Source organism: Mobula hypostoma, chromosome 24, assembly GCF_963921235.1.
Source record: "Mobula hypostoma chromosome 24, sMobHyp1.1, whole genome shotgun sequence".
In the NCBI taxonomy this organism is placed as follows: Eukaryota; Metazoa; Chordata; class Chondrichthyes; order Myliobatiformes; family Myliobatidae; genus Mobula; species Mobula hypostoma.
In genome coordinates, this window is record NC_086120.1 from 42,595,143 (window position 1) to 42,607,902 (window position 12,760).

Here is a 12,760-nt window from a genome sequence, read left to right on the forward strand (position 1 = left end):
GTCAATGTTTATCCAAATATTCAAGAATCCTATTCCTTAGAATACGTTGCAATAACCTACCCACTACTAATGTCAGGTTCACCAGCCTATAATTTCTCGGTTTATTTTTTAGAGCTTTCCTTAAACAGCCGAACAACACTAGCTATCCTCCAATCCTCTGGTGTCTCATCTGTCGTGAAGGATGATTTAAATATGGGGCAGCATGGTAGCATCATGGTTAGCACAATGCTTTTCAGTACCAGCAATCCGGGTTCGATTCTCACCACTGTCTGTAAGGAGTTTGTACCGTGTAAGTTTCCTCCGGGTGCTCCGATTTCCTCCCAAAGTCCAAAGGTGTACCAATTGGTAGGTTAATTGGCCATTGTAAATTGTTCCATGATAAGGCTAGAATTAAATTGGGGGATTACTGGGCGGTGTGGCTCAAAGGGCCTATTCTGTGCTATATCTCAACAAATAAATAAATATCTCTGCTAGGGCCTCTGCAGTTTCTGCACTTGCCACCCATAGAGTATGAGGAAGCACTTTGTCAGGCCCTGGAGATCTATCCACCCTAATTTCCCTCGACAGCAAACAACTCCTGCTCGATAATCTGTATACGGTCCATGATCGCACTGCTGCTTTGCCTCACTTCTATAGACTCTGTGTCCATCTCCCAAGTAAATACAGATGCAAAAAAATTAAGATCTCCCCATCTCTTTTGGCTCCGTGCACAGATTACCATTCTGATCTTTTAGAGGACCAATTTTGTCCCGTGCAATCTTTTTGCTCTTAACATATCTGTAGACGCCCTTAGAATTCTCCTTCACCTTGTCTACTATGGCAAACTCATGCCTTCTTTTAGCTCTCCTGATTTCCTTCTTAAGTGTTCTCTTTCATTTCTTATACTCTATAAGTACCTCATTTGTTCCTACTTGCCTATACTTGCTATGCACCTTGTTTTTTCTTAACCAGAGCCTCAATATCTCTTGAAAACCAAGGTTCCCTAATCCTGTTATCTTTACCTATTATTCTGAGAGACACATACAAGCTTTGTGTACTCAAAATTTAATTTTTGAAGGCCTCATGCTTACCAAGTACATGTTTGCCAGAAAACAGCCTGTCCCAATCCACACACGCCAGATCCTTTCTGATACCATCAAAACTGGCCTTTGTCCAATTTAGAATCTCAACCTGTGGATCAGACCTATCTTTTTCCATATTTACTTTGAAACTAATAGCATTATGAGCACTAGATGCAAAGTGTTTCCTTCCACAAACTTTTGTCACCTTCTGTCATTCCCTAATAGCTAATCAAGTATCGCACACTCTTTCATTGGGACTTCTACATACTGATTAAGGAAACTTTCCTGAACACATTTGACAAACTATCCCATCTAGTCCTTTTACAGTATGGGAAATATCCCGCTGAAAATGAATACTTCTGAGGGCCCTGCCATTTACTGTCTATAGACTTTTATGACAGGATAAAGTTGGATGAATTTACTTCAAAGAGAAATCTATAGGCTGCAACTCTTATACATTATTAGACAGTGTTTTGCTCTGTTATGCACTCCATATGTTTTATGGCATGGAGTCCACAGTAATGTTTTGTACAGGGGGAAATTGCATTCAGTATGTGATTGAAGTAACAGCCTCAACGCTTAATCTGCTTTCTGGAATATCACCCTCAATGTACAGTATATCCAACAAAATAATTTTAGAATGATGTAGAAATATCTAAATTAATAGGAATTTTACTTCCCAATGAGAATTATTAACAATGGACAATTTTAACAAAAGAATTTGGAAGATTCTAATATTTTGCAAACTTAAAGGACCATTTTATAGGTTAAAGGGCAAATATAAATAATTGATAAATTAGTCAGTTTTGTGTTTCACACTCTCAATATTTATGACTTTGAGTTGTATTATGAAATGTAAGAGTGAATTCTGCCTTATACACAACCAATAGGTGAACAATTCTGAACTATATACTGAATCTGTGGAATTCCTTGTCACAGATGGCTGTGGAGGCTAAATCAATGGGGATATTTAAAGCAGAAGTTGATAGGTTCTTGATTAGAAAGGACATCAAAATTTATGGAGAGAATGCAGGGGAATGAGTTTCAGAGATATAATAAATCAGCAATGATATGAATGGTGTAGCAGACTCAATGGGCCGAATGGCATAAATCTACTCCAATGTCTTATAGTATTAATGGTCAACCAATAGAAAGTAGAGAGTTGAGATACATCAGTGTTTCTCTAGTTGGCAATCAATGGTGAGCGGTGTGCCACAGGGGTTGGTGCTGGGCCTGCAACTGTTTACAATATACATTAACTATCTGGAAGAAGGGACCGAGTGTGGTGTACCTAAATTTGCTGATAACACTAAATTGAGTGGAAAAGCAAATAGTGCAGAGGATACAGAGAGTCTGCAGAGAGAAATGTACAGGTTACTGGTGAGGCCACATCTGGAGTACTACTGTGTGCAGTTCTCGTCTCCTTACTTAAGGAGGATATACTGTCTTTGGAGGTGGTATAGAGGATATTCACCAGGTTGATTCAAGAGATGAGGGGGTTAGACTATGAGGAGAGATTGGTCACCTGGGACTGTACTCCCTGGAATTCAGAAGGATGAGAGGAGATCTTATAGAGGCATATAAAATTATGAAAGGGATAGATAAGATAGAGGCAGGAAAGTTGTTTCCATTGGTAGGTGAGACTAGAACTAGGGGACATAGCCTCTAGATTCGAGGGAGTAAGTTTAGGATGGAGATGAGAAGGAACTACTCTTCCCAAAGAGTGGTGAATTTGTGGAATTCTCTGTTCAATGAAGCCATGGAGGTTGCCTCAGTAAATGTATTTAAGACAAGGTTGGATATATTTTGTACAGTAGGGGAATTGAGGATTATGGGGAAAAGACAGATAGTTGGAGATAAGTCCATGGTCAGCTCAGCCATGATCTTATTGAATAGCGGAGCAGGCTCACCGGGCCAGATGGTGTACTCCTGCTCCTATTTCTTATGTTCTTATGTAGTATAAGTGTGTTACAATAGGTACAACACAGGCTGCAGAATATTCATCAACTATTTGAAATAAAGAAAACAAGTTCTTGATTTTTCAGTGTGTGGCCAATTCCTTTTTATTCTTCAATGATTTTTAGTATTTTTCAGTGTGGTAGATCTTGCACAACACTTCTCTTTTTACAGGCCAGTAAGCTATGGACATTACTTGAATAAAGTGAATATCTTGTAGATAAAGTGCTGATATCCTTTGTGATATTTCAAACACAGACCAATGTATCCCATAGTTCAGTGATTGTAAAGTTCTAGCTGTAAGCATTTCTCCATTGACCATGAGCAGAAGAATCAAACAAAGATTATGGATCTTGGCTGAATGATTTCTTACGTGTGTGCAACATTGTGGGTTGAAAACACTGTGCAGATGCGTGGCCAATGTCTGGGGCACCCTGTACTGCAAGGAATTCAACCTTATGGTTTGCAGAGATTTTTTAAGATACAAAAATTTAATCTCTTCCTATTCATGTCTTGTTATTTCTGTCCACCCTTACTGTTTCCATCATTTTTAAAGCATTAAGTTCCTGAAAAAGGATCTAGTGCTTTTCCAACATATATGATGAATAAACTCTTCTCGGGCTTCCAGCTGGGTACAGGTATCAATTTTAACCAATGTTTCGATGACAAACTCTTCCACCTTCATCAGTGAGCTGCCTGGGAATGTCTAGTCCAGTGGCATTTTATCCTGTCATCCTTCCTTCCTCATTCAATCAGGTTTCCACTGTCCCACCTTGTTTACAATCTAATTCTAGTTCTTACTTAGAGCGAGATCTTCGTCTTTGTTAAAATTCTTTTCATCTAGTTGTACTTCAATGGCTTCCTTCACCAGGCAGTCCCAAAATCCATTGGCGCCAACAGAGCGGTGCTGGAATTGAACTCCGGGCTCCGATACCATGAGCTGTAATAGCGTTGCACTCACCACCACGCTACTATGGCAGCGTGCAGGAATTACTGGCAGAATTTCTAATTAAAGCAATTACAATTATATACACCTTAAACCTAAATGTTTCATAACTTCAATTGTTTTTGAAACAAAATGATTACTGTCAGTTCAAGTTGCTCTGATTGACAACTGGTGGTTCTAGGAACTGGCAGGTGTCTGCTGTTTGGGTCTGAGTACATCTCTGGTTTTCATACTTCAACTTCCCGCTGATGCCCAAGCCGGTGCACCTGACCTCCCACTTCACCACTGGACCCACCACTGTGCCCAGCAGTAGAGGACCAATGCACTGCGACTGTTTTACTGCATTTCCCATCAGCCTTACCTAAGGGGAGGTCAGGGTACAAAACCCCTTTATTTGGGAAGAGATAGATACAAGAAAATCTTCATTAAAATAAAGTAATGGTTTTAATTACTTTTACTTCATTATCACGATTAAATTAATTTCATTTTTAAGAAAATAAGTTTGTTTATTTAGAGATAAAGTGAGGAACAGGACCTTCTAGCCAAACGGGTTGCACCGCCTAGCAACCCACCTATTTAACTCTAGCCTAATCATGGGACAATTTACAATGACTAATTAATCTACCAACCAGTACATTTTTGGACTGTGGGTAGAAACCGGTGCACCAGTGGGAACCCACACAGTCATGAGGAGGACATGGAAACTCCTTTCAGAGGATGCCCGAGTTGAACTCGGAACTTTGACGTGCCAAGTTGTAATAGCGTTGCACTAACCGCTACACTACTGTGTCTTTATTGAAGTTTCTCCAGGTGTTTCACGAAACTACCACTTTCACTTTTTTTAATGTATTTTTCTTTCAAATGTGATTCTGCCATTGTTGAAGCTTGGATTCTACATTTCAGTGGTGTGTTTTTAGGCCGATTGCCCAGTCTGGTGCTTTGCTGTCTCAGAGGTTGAAAGTTGAGGTTTTGAGCGAAGCGTGCGACCTCGAGGCCAAGAAGCCTGGAGAAGGGGTGCAAGCACATGATCAACTCAATTTCTCGCCAGTCTCGCTAACTAAAGCATCGAGGAAGATTAAAATCATCGAGGCATGAGCGGAAAGCGAGCGTGTGTTCAATGTCGTCTACCAGGCTCTCCGTCGATGCTGCCAGAGGATTGACTGGAGTCCTGGGTCTTGGGCAAAGTTCAATCAACGTGGTTTGTAGATTGGACTCCGTAGTTCACGTTACGATATGTTTCTAGTTTTCTGCTTGCTCCTTCCTTTTGTTGCTATTTTGGGTGATTTTGATTGGGACAGCCTGCAAATAACGAACAACACAGAGCTAGATTGAGATGAACTGAATATGTCTGAATTCTTTTGATTTTGAGCAGTACAGTGCAATACAAAAAATTCTGTTTTTTGTTTGTTTTCTTCTTTTTTGCTGTTTATGCATTTTGGGTTTTTTTTGCACATATATGGAAGGGAGTTTGATGTTTGTTTTTGAATGCAGTTTCATGGCTGTCTGTGGAAAGATGAATCTCAGGGTTGCATAGAGCATACATACTTTGATAATAAATGCACTTTGATTCTTTGAAATGAGACCAACTCAAGTGGGCAACTCAGCATGGGGGAGCTGGGCTAAAGGACCTGTTTCTGTGTCATGTGACTAATGCTGTGGGATCGTTTCATGGTAATTTAAATCAAATGATCAGGAAACACTTGACTTCTAATCTGAGAAACAATACATCCAGTTGAGGGTCGCCTGCTGTAGTAAGAACCACAACCAAGCTGGCACACAAGTCGAAGCAAAAGAAAGACAAAATCACTTATTTTACTTTAAGTTCATTATAATTGGATTTTCATTAGTCAAATCAGCATCTTGGTAACCCGATCACATGGCCAACATTCCTTTCCAGATTATTTCTCCATCTCAGTCACATTTTAATATATTTACCTGTGGCCTGCTGCATTGCTATTTTGACGTCCCAAGTAAGCTTGAGGAACAGTACTGCATCTCCTATCTGAGCATGTCTAGCATTAACATGATCAGAACCAGCATCAGGTTTAATATCAGTGGCAAATGTCGTGAAATTTGTGGTCTTTGCAGCAGTAGTACAATGCAATGCATAATAATAGAAAAAACCTGAATTGCATTAAGTATAGTTTTCTTAATGATGGACACCACCTTTTCTCAGGGTCTCGGCCTGAAACGTTGACTGTACTCTTTTCCATGGATGCTGCCTGGCCTGCTGAGTTCCTCCAGCATTTTGTGTATGTTGCTTGGATTTCCAGCATCTGCAGATATTCTCTTAATTCTGCATTAGTTTTCCAAGTTTGTAAATAATATATGGATTTCAAAATGAAGACTGTGGGGGACACTTAAGATCAAGATATTGGTTAAGATCTCAGAAACATTTTAAAATTAGAAAAAAATTCTACTTCCTTTTCTTAGATAATGGGCAATAAATGTTATTCCCACCAGCAATCTCTTATCCAACAAGAAATGGACTCTAAACTACAAATTCTGTTTTAAAATATTTAGTTGAAGAAATTGCAATTCGTTTCTTTAGCCTAGAGGAGCTTCTAACTTCATATTTAATCGCCTAGACCACATTCAACTAAGGGCAACATTTCAAGATATTTGGAATGAGAAAGGATCATAAATACTTTATGGTAGCACAGGTGAAAATTTCGTAAAGATAAAGTTTAAGAAAGCTAGTGAGAGAAAGCTACTGCAAATGCTGGAATGCTGTTTAACTGCACGGACGCAGGCAAGAAATTACCGTTCGCTTCACAGTGTCATGATGGCCATCAATTTGTCCTAGTTGATCATCTTATTTTTATTATTTTTATTTAGAGATACAGCACGGTAACAGGCCTTTCTGTCCCATGTCGACTATTGTTTTTGCACTGAAACCTTAGCTAATATTTATGTCTTAAGGTGATATCAAGGTTCATTGCCTCAATTGATGGAAGGTTTAGTCATTCCACTTCATCCATTATTTCTGGAATGAAAGCCCACCATTTACGTCCAGTACTGATATGTCTGTAATAAGGACTGCTGGGATATTGAGGCTGGGAAATATAGCAATCACTTCCTTTATTGCCATTTGAGGTGGAGAACAATTGTAACATTCCCAGCAGAGGTCAATTAACTCAGCAACAGGCCCATGTGGGTGCCACAGTAGTGTAATGGTTAGAGCAGTGCATTTGCAGATCCGGGCATTCCGGAGTTTGGAGTTCAAATCCGGTGCCTCCTGTAAGGAGTTTGTATCTTGTTCTCATGACCACATGGATTTCCTTTTGGTGCTTCAGTTTCCTCCCACAGTCCAAAGACGTAGCAGTTAGTAGGTTAATTGGTCATTGTAAATTGTCCTGTGATTAGGATAGGGTTAAATAGGTGTGTAACTGGACGGTGTGGCTTATTGGGCCAGAAGGGCCTGTTCTCCGCCCTATTATATAAATAAAAATAAATTTCCCTGTCTCAGTTGCATGTTGTTGTTTTTTCAGCTCTCAAAGATATTCAAGGATGGCTACAAATGTGCACAAATAGGGCAGACTTCCCCAAATATCTGTTCAGTTGCCGGGTAAAACTTTCTGTTCCTCCTGCAAATGGGAATTATCATAACAAACTGTGTAATGAGCTGACCTCTTGCAACAGGTAATTGAAGAGATCGTACTAATTCTCAGGAAAAGTGTCGTCAGCTAATGCATTTTCCTGGATGCAATCCAAAACGAGGATAGGAAACTAGATATTTTATAATTAATATTGGAAAGGACCACTTGCTTGTCCTATAAGACAAATGTAACTGCAAAAGTTCAAAGTAAATTTATTATAGAAGTACATATATGTCACCATATACAACCCTGAGATTCATTCTTTTGCAAGCATCCACAGTAAATACAAGAAACACAATTGTGATGCCCTCCGTTGGTCAGGGCTTACCATGGATGTTGTGTACCAGCTGCTAAGCAAGTTAAGAGTACATGGTATTACAGGAAAGTTACTGGCATGGTTAGAGCATTGGCTGATTGGTACAAGCCAGCGAGAGGGAATAAAAGCATTCTTTTCTGGTTGGCCGCCAGTGACTAGTGATGTTCTGCCGGGGTTGGTATTGGGACTGCTTTTTATGCAGTATATTATCAGTGATTTAGATGATGGAATAGATGGCTTTGTTGCCAAGTTTGCAGGTGATTGAAGATTGGTGGAGGAGCAGGTGCTGTTGATGAAACATGTAGGCTGCAGAAGGAGAATGGGCAAAAAAGAAGCAAATGAAATACAATGTTGAAAAATGCATGGTCATACACTTTGGTAGTACAAATGAATGTGCAAACTATTTTCTGAACAGGGAGGAAATCCAAAAGTCTGAGATGCAAAGACACTTGGGAGCCCTTGTGCAGAACACCCTAAATGTTAACTTGCAGGTTGAGTTGGTGGTGAGGAAGGCAAATGCAATGTTAGCATTCATTTCAAGAGATCTAGAATACAAGAGCAGTGATGTGATGCTGAGGCTTTATAAGGCACAGTTTTTGGCTCCTCATCTAAGAAAAAATGTGCTGTAATTGGAGAGGATTTAGAAAAGGTTCACAAGGATGATTTCGGGAATGATAGGGTTATCATATGAGGAATGTTTGACGGCTCTGGGTCTATACTCGCTGGAATTTAGAAGGATGAGGGGGGATTTCATTGAAACCTTTTGAATGTTGAAAGGCCTTGACAGAGTAGACGTGGAAAGGATGTTTCCCTTGGTGGAGGAGTCCAGGACAAGAGGACACAGCTTCAGGATAGAGGGGCATCCATTTAAAACAGAGATAAGGAAAAATTTCTTTAGCCAGAGGGTGGTAAATTTGTGAAATTTGTTACCACAGGCAGTTATGGAGGCCTGGTTGTTGGGTGTATTTAAGGCAGAGATTGATAGGTTCTTAATTGGACACGGCATCAATGGTTACAGGGAGAAGGCCAGGGAGTGGGACTGAGGAAGGGAAAAAAGGATTCAGCCATGATTAAATGGCAGAGCACTCGATGGGCCAAATGGCCTAATTCTGCTCCTAAGTCTTATGCTTTATATGTGATATGCAAGCCAGGACAGTACAATATGGAGAGTAAGCTGTTATCCATTCAGCAGGCTCCCCATCACCACACAGCTGTTGAATCCAAAGGAGCAGCAGAGAATGATAGTTTGGCACCAGCAGCATTCAGTCAGCACTGAACTCAACATGGGCTGAAACCTTCCCCATGAGTGGGTAGAACCACAAGGCAGTGTTGGTTTGAGATTAGTTTTCCTTCTACTAGATCAGCTGGGTTTTCCCAAAGTGACTGATCTTAAGGCACCAATAACCCTCTTTGCCCCTTCTTCTGTCTGTAAAAATGGTTCCACCGGGCTTCCTAGCTAAGCCATATGTGGAGCCAGGAAGTGGACTTGGTTGTCAGATGCTATTTGCGATGCATGCCATTGGGAGCATTTAATAGGTAGCGGGAGCTTATTCCTAATACTGGGAAACGCAATAGAATAAATTAAAGACTGCACCCAACAGGACAGACATCAACCAATGTGCAAAAGACAACAAACTACAGAAACAAAATGAAAGAAAAAATAGAAATAATAATAATAAATAAACAATAAATATTGAGAACATGAGTTGAAGAGTCCTTGAAAGTGAGTCCATAGGTTATACGTCTGTACGTCTGTGGTGGGAAAGCTGTTGGAAAAGATTCTTAGAGATAGGATCTATAGGCATTTAGAGAATCATGGTCTGATCAGGGACAGTCAGCATGGCTTTGTGAAGGGCAGATCGTGTCTAACAAGCCTGATAGAGTTCTTTGAGAAGGTGACCAGGCATATAGATGAGGGTAGTGCAGTGGATGTGATCTATATGGATTTTAGTAAGGCATTTGACAAGGTTCCACACGGTAGGCTTATTCAGAAAGTTAGAAGGCATGGGATCCAGGGAAGTTTGGCCAGGTGGGTTCAGAATTGGCTTGCCTGCAGAAGGCAGAGGATGGTGGTGGAGGGAGTACATTCAGATTGGAGGATTGTGACTAGTGGTGTCCCACAAGGATCTGTTCTGGGACCTCTACTGTTCGTGATTTTTATTAACGACCTGGATGTGGGGGTAGAAGGGTGGATTGGCAAGTTTGCAGACGACACAAAGGTTGGTGGTGTTGTAGATAGTGTAGAGGATTGTCAAAGATTGCAGAGAGACATTGATAGGATGCAGAAGTGGGCTGAGAAGCGGCAAATGGAGTTCAACCCGGAGAAGTGTGAGGTGGTACACTTTGGAAGGACAAACTCCAAGGCTGAGTACAAAGTAAATGGCAGGATACTTGGTAGTGTGGAGGAGCAGAGGGATCTCGGGGTACCTGTCCACAGATCCCTGAAAGTTGACTCACAGGTGGATAGGGTAGTTAAGAAAGCTTATGGGGTGTTAGCTTTCATAAGTCGAGGGATAGAGTTTAAGAGTCGCGATGTAATGATGCAGCTCTATAAAACTCTGGTTAGGCCACACTTGGAGTATTGTGTCCAGTTCTGGTCACCTCACTATAGGATGGATGTGGAAGCATTGGAAAGGGTACAGAGGAGATTTACCAGGATGCTGCCTGGTTTAGAGCGTATGCATTATGATCAGAGATTAAGGGAGCTAGGGCTTTACTCTTTGGAGAGAAGGAGGATGAGAGGAGACATGAGAGAGGTGTACAAGATAATAAGAGGAATAGATAGAATGGATAGCCAGCGCCTCTTCCCCAGGGCACCACTGCTCAATACAAGAAGACGTGGCTTTAAGGTAAGGGGTGGGAAGTTCAAGGGGGATATTAGAGGAAGGTTTTTTACTCAGAGAGTGGTTGGTGCGTGGAATGCACTGCCTGAGTCAGTGGTGGAGGCAGATACACTAGTGAAGTTTAAGAGGCTACTAGACAGGTATATGGAGGAATTTAAGGTGGGGGCTTATATGGGAGGCAGGGTTTGAGGGTCGGCACAACATTGTGGGCCGAAGGGCCTGTACTGTGCTGTACTATTCTATGTTCTATGTTATGGGAACAGATCTGTGTTGCTGTGTGTGAAGTTATACCGTCTGGTTCAGGAGCCTGATGGTTGGGGAGTAATAACTGTACGTGAACGTGATGGTGTGGGTCCTTGCTGATAAATGTTGCTTTCTTTTGACAGTACTCCATGTAAATATCTCACTAATGGGATAGGTTAAAATGTTTGATGAAATTTGTTGAAAAGGAAAACATCAGAATCGTAATTATTATCACCGGCATGTGACGTGAAATTTGTTTGACGCCACATTGCCAAAGGCCTTCATTGGTTTATCTTCTCACATTAAAGTATAACCTAATATTTCGATGTATGAGCAACAGTAATGTGACGAATGTGCTGTTTCAAGTAGACTATTAATTCCTACTGCTGAGCCACACCCACAGAATCAATCAGGAAGTCAAACATTAAAATGCTATCACACTATATCAGTCAAGGAATATTTAACGTTTAGCACTGGAAATAGCGGCAATTTGGAATAGAAGGGACAATATGCCCTTAAGGCTGATGTACTTGATGCAGGCGTGGCCTGTTCCTTGCTCCTCCTCCTCAGTAATCACCTGGGAAAATCATTTGGAATCCAAAGTGGAGCAGGTTCAATGGGTCATGAAGCACAACTCCCCAGAGCATGGAGGCTAAAGTGCACTCAACATTGCCCTTAACCTGATCGATAGCACCATGTATGGCGTATCAGTGATTCAGGGTGCATGGACACTGACAGTTCTACTTCACCCTGGTGTTGAAAATGGGTCTGCCCCACCGCTACACTATTATCAGCTGGATATTGCAATACTAACTGTCTTTTGTGGAAGAGTTCTTCCAAGAAAATGCCTTTGCCTGCAAGTCCATCAGGCAGTGGTCAGTGCAAAACAGCTGAGGGAAAAGGATCCTTTGGAGTGGTGGGGCGGTTCCCTGAACAAACTGTCCAACAAGCACTAAGACCTCACTTAGCTGGTGGTGAGAGGGCCATCATAGTCAGATCCTTGCAGTACAGATGACATATCCACCCAACACACATCACCCTAGGGATGCCGCAGTGGAGAAGCTGTGGATTTGCTAAAACGCTGTGGAGAAGGATCCAAGGGTCCTTATTGTGGTTTATTCTCAGTAACTGTATAACAGGACTCTTACCTACAAGCTGTTCCCAAGGGGTCACACTCAGACAGACATCAAGTGCTGCTCAAAGGTTATCAACTCAATGAAAGGCGGCCTTAGATCTATCCTAAACTTGGTCTTCCAGAACAGTGAGATGTCTGTAAGGGAAGGCTGCAGTCTGGCACATTCTGGGGGATACACTGATATTTGGTGCAGCCAGTACAAAGGCTCTGTGGGGGAAAACCAGTCTGGGCTCCTTCCTCTGCCCCATGTGGAGAGGGCTGAGTCAGGTGGGGAAGCCCCTCACCCCAGAAAGCCACAGGAGTGACAATGGTGCTATGGTTCCAAAAAAAATACTACTGAATGTAAAAGTTTTGCACTGATTCTTGATGTGTATATTATTAAGTTTAATTTTGAAATATAAACAAACTTTATTTCCATGTCCACTCAAATTCCACTTCCTGCTGTCAAAAATCTACATTTGTTTTCCAGAGTGACAGAAATCATCAGGTGAAAATCATCATTGGGTAGGAATTTGGACCAGGAACCTTGGCTGTTTCTTCAGTTCTAGCGGTGCATCAGAACCAACAGAATGCAAGTAAGTTTTGGCTATGTTGCCTATAAGATTGGAATTATGTAATGCAATGCAGCACACATCTTTGGTTCTGCACTTAAATTCATCAC

General features: G+C 41.3%; 1 long non-coding RNA gene across 2 annotated transcripts in view; it reads left to right on the forward strand.

Annotated features, from left to right (window-relative positions):
* LOC134337543 (uncharacterized) overlaps positions 1–12,760 on the forward strand; it is a 281,379-nt gene that overhangs the window by 51,389 nt on the left and 217,230 nt on the right. For both annotated transcript variants that reach the window (XR_010016021.1, XR_010016020.1), the window contains exon 2: positions 12,569–12,674. This is a non-coding gene — a long non-coding RNA (uncharacterized LOC134337543). The remainder of the gene's footprint in view (positions 1–12,568; positions 12,675–12,760) is intronic.